Here is a 4,051-nt window from a genome sequence, read left to right as displayed (position 1 = left end):
TTTTTTTCTAAAGAAGCTGCAGTTTGCTGCTCTTTTATTCCCGCCTTATGTAAAGTTTTTGTAGCCAAAGGTTATTACGGATAGTGGGACAAAAACAGGGGGGCTAATCATTGCCTCCATATCTGTATGGGTTGCATGCATGCGCACGGGCGCGCGGGCATATATGTCATGTAGCGTTGCGTCAGTGATGTCAGTGCTACGTGACAGTTTGACAGCCCCTCTGCCGTTTTTTTTTTTTTTTTTTACCTCTGCTGTGTGCGGGTAAGGTGAGCGGCGATCAGTCAAGTTAGTAAAACAAAAAACACTTAGAAATAAAATATTGTTCACAAGTCGGAAATCACAAGTCTAAATCGAGTCTGAAGTCATTAAATATGCAACTGAAGTACGACTCGAGTATGAGTCACAAACTCGAGTCCCCACATAGAATAGGAAATATGCCATTTTCAGCCCAACCAATGTTGCGCACCCTATTCAGAGACCTTAAGGACCAACACCAAATACTCTATATAATCATTCTATGACCTCTTTAAGAATGATGTAAAATTGTCATTTTTTTTGAGGAGACGTGGGGATCTTCAGCAAAAGACATTAAATAAATGTTGTCCATGTTTCCTCAAAAAAGAATACAGGATGTAAAGATTAAACAGTATATATTTGTTTCAAACTCATCTAAGGCTATGTTTACACTGCAGGCCTTGATGCTCAATTCCAATTTTTTTCTGGAAGTAAATATGGATAGTAGTGCCGGCGCGCATCTAGCAGTCTTTTCCAACCAAAAAAACACAATCTTTTCAATATGGTTAAACATAAATACTGCTCTCTGCATCATCATCTGCCATGGTTGTTGTTTTTCTTGCCGCTTCTGCGTAGCAAGACGCATAATAGTGACCTTTGTCGGGTATTAATGACGTTCAGGTCGGATGAATCTGACCTGGCCGTTCAGACACACGTCGCATTTGAAAAGATCAGATTCATATTGGATTCAGGACCACATAGCCAAGTGGCCTGGGTCGCATTGGAAAAAATTGGATCTGTGTTGTTCAGACAGCCATGAAAAGATCAGATACAGGTCGCATATGGGCAAAAAATTGAATTTGGGTCACTTAAGGGTGCAGTGTGAACGTAGTGTAAATTGCATTCTTAAAAGTTGTTTGTAATACTAAAAACTCAAAGAAAGTTTTTTGATTATGGATGTGGTGTTTCAACTGAAAATATATAATTTGAAAACGGATATGTTCTCCTTGTTATATTTGAGACCTTACATATCTTATTTAATTAAAATGTATGTAATACACTACAATGTTCTTCAGCTAAATCACATCTGCAGAGTCAAAGATTTTCAAATAGGTCTGTTTTTCATTTTTTATCTATTTTTACCTGCTTTAATCACATTTCTTTCGGCTTAAAGCATGTATATTGCCTTCTGGGGATTATTTTATCCCAAAAATGTAATTTGAACAATTAATGTAGTTATAATGCATTTAAGACCTTTTTTTACTTTTTGAAATATGTCTTTTGGGAAGTCTGAGAAATTATTTACATCATAATATTGTTTTACCATCCTTTACTGGCACCCAACATAAAAAGTTTGATTATACTTTAACAACATGTTGATGATACTCACAAGTTCAGAGTGTCAAGTCTAGCATGACAAGTAAAACTATAATATCAGTTTTAGTAAGTGTCATAAGATAAGATTTGCAAGATACTGGTTAGTAATTAAGAGATGAACAGTGTCATCAGTTTCTGCTGGAATGATAAATGTTTAACATTCTGGCTTACAGGTACCTTTTCTCTGTAATCATAAGCAATTCTGTGCAAGTCACAGTTACATCTGATCATCTTTGCGATCTAAAAGGAAGCAATAGAATGGATGCAATTTATCATCTATTTTCCGACTTATTTTATTATTATCTTATTTAAATTATTTTTATTTGACTGCATCAATCAATCAGACTTTTTTTCTCAACAACACTTTCAAATGATGAAAAAAAGTGCCATAAATCTTTATCACAAAACTAAATCAAACTGTGGCAGGCAGTACTGCAAATGCGGTTCCCAATCAGATGCAGTCTAGTGCCATTTTACATGCTGCAGTACCCTGGTAATAAACCAATATTTGTATACTAAGCAAACCTATTCCAGAATGAACCCTATGTTAAAAAATAAGGATGTCTATAGTTGCACTTGGTACCAGGTTAATGATTGACTGTATATTTTGACCTTCAGCTGCATGTCTGCATGTACACTTGAGAGAAGAAAGAGTCGGACATGACCACCAGTCACAATCTCGTGCTGAGCTTGTTACACCAGAATAGGAAGAAGCCTCATCGGGGATGTATTCATCTCTCACCTCCGGGAGGGTTTCTCCCAGATTGGTGTAAAGCTGGGGAAATGAATGTCCCTCTTGGCTGTTGATGTAAGTTCTACAGTTCTTGTCATAGTTGCAACCCGGGTTAGGACACCGGCAGTGAGGAGTGAATCAAAGCTGCGGAAAGAGTCATATCAAGCCTGATTAGCTTGTGGTACTCTTGAGGCAGCATGGAGGTTTCATGAGGCACTGGTGGTCACAAAGGGAAAAACTCTGGCCTGGGAGGAGCTTGGGGAGACAATATAGAAGGACTATCGGTCAGCCTCAGAGCCATTCTGGCAAACTGTCCGGCACCTCCAGAGAGGGAAGCAGTGTTTTGCTAGAACAATTTTTAGTGGGAATGGGGAGCTGGTTTGACTGTGGAAAGAATGCTTTTTTGGATCTCCTTAAACCAGCGGACAGGCCTTCCTTAGCAGAAGAAGACAGGGTGCTTGTTTCAATTTGATGGACAGAGAGACAGAAGTGAAAAAAAAAATCTGCACAGATCGAAATCTGCTCACCTCGCAAAGTCTGAGACTCTGTCTGCAGTCAGTGCAGTGACATGGAAAAAAGTTAGATTGGATATTAAAAAGCCAGATGCAACCGATGTGACCATGGCTTATTATCTACAGTATGCAAAGCAGCCAGGATGATAATTACTGCCTTAAAGTTCGAGTGGGACTGTGGATGAGATTACTACGCATCCCCGCAGCATTGGCATGTTGCTCCACAGGCGCAAGGAGGAGGTCGGGGTTCTCCGTTAGGGCGTCAGGGCGACATGGCATTTAGAANCTCTAGCTAAGCTGAGATCTCATTGAGTTTTACTGAGCCCTTGTTTCTCCCTGAGTCTCAACCTTGTTTGTTTTTGCCTTTCGGCAGGAAGCCTTCCTGCAAACTGGACATTTCCGGACCACCTTCTCCCAAGTGGAATCAACTGAGTCTTACATTGAGCAACGGATTCCAAACAGGAAGTCTGGATCCAGTCACCTTTGAGAACCCTCTCTGAGTAAGAAAATCATCTTCACCACAACCCGTTCAAGTACCTCAGGAAAACTGAGTTGCAACCAGCGGCTACATCATTCAACTCCGTCCGAGTTCTGGGTAAACCCTGTTCCGCCCTCCACCGAATCAAACAAATTCTGGAAGACCAACCCAAACACTGGAGTCTAAGTGTCTCTTCTTCTCTGGAAACGTGAGTGGCAACAAATCCTCTCCTTCAAGGTTAACTACTCCAATTTCCCACGGAGCTTGAATCTAACAGTCTGTCTTCCCCTCGTCTTCCATTTTCCGGCTCAGCAGAGTTCGGCGGAACGCTGCATTGAACTCAAAATTATCTTCAATAAAACCCGTTGAACTTTTACACTGTGTCTCTCTGTTTGGCTTCACTGCATGTGGGTCAGTAACCTGACAACAGCCAGATGCATGTCTCGCTCCGCCTAGCTCCACTCACATACATCTGGGAACCCGCTCATTGAAAGTGATTTCCCCAACCAAATTTATGGTCTGTCCAATCAGGACGCAGGGCGGGTGTGTCCTGGAGTGGAGAAGCGACCGTGAGATTCCAACATCAATGGCGGCTCGCTTTGAGGAAGCAAGCGTTAGCATTGATGCTGCTATTTCTTCTGTGTTGTCCAATCTATCTGATATTGTTTCATTAAAAGAACATCGGAGAACGGCTTTGAAGGCTTTTGTTGGTGGAAA

This window comes from Cyprinodon variegatus, unplaced genomic scaffold (genome assembly GCF_000732505.1).
Source record: "Cyprinodon variegatus isolate N-32 unplaced genomic scaffold, C_variegatus-1.0 Scaffold2592, whole genome shotgun sequence".
Taxonomy (NCBI): Eukaryota; Metazoa; Chordata; class Actinopteri; order Cyprinodontiformes; family Cyprinodontidae; genus Cyprinodon; species Cyprinodon variegatus.
The sequence above is the reverse complement of the archived record's forward strand: the minus strand, read 5'-3'. Positions refer to the sequence as shown.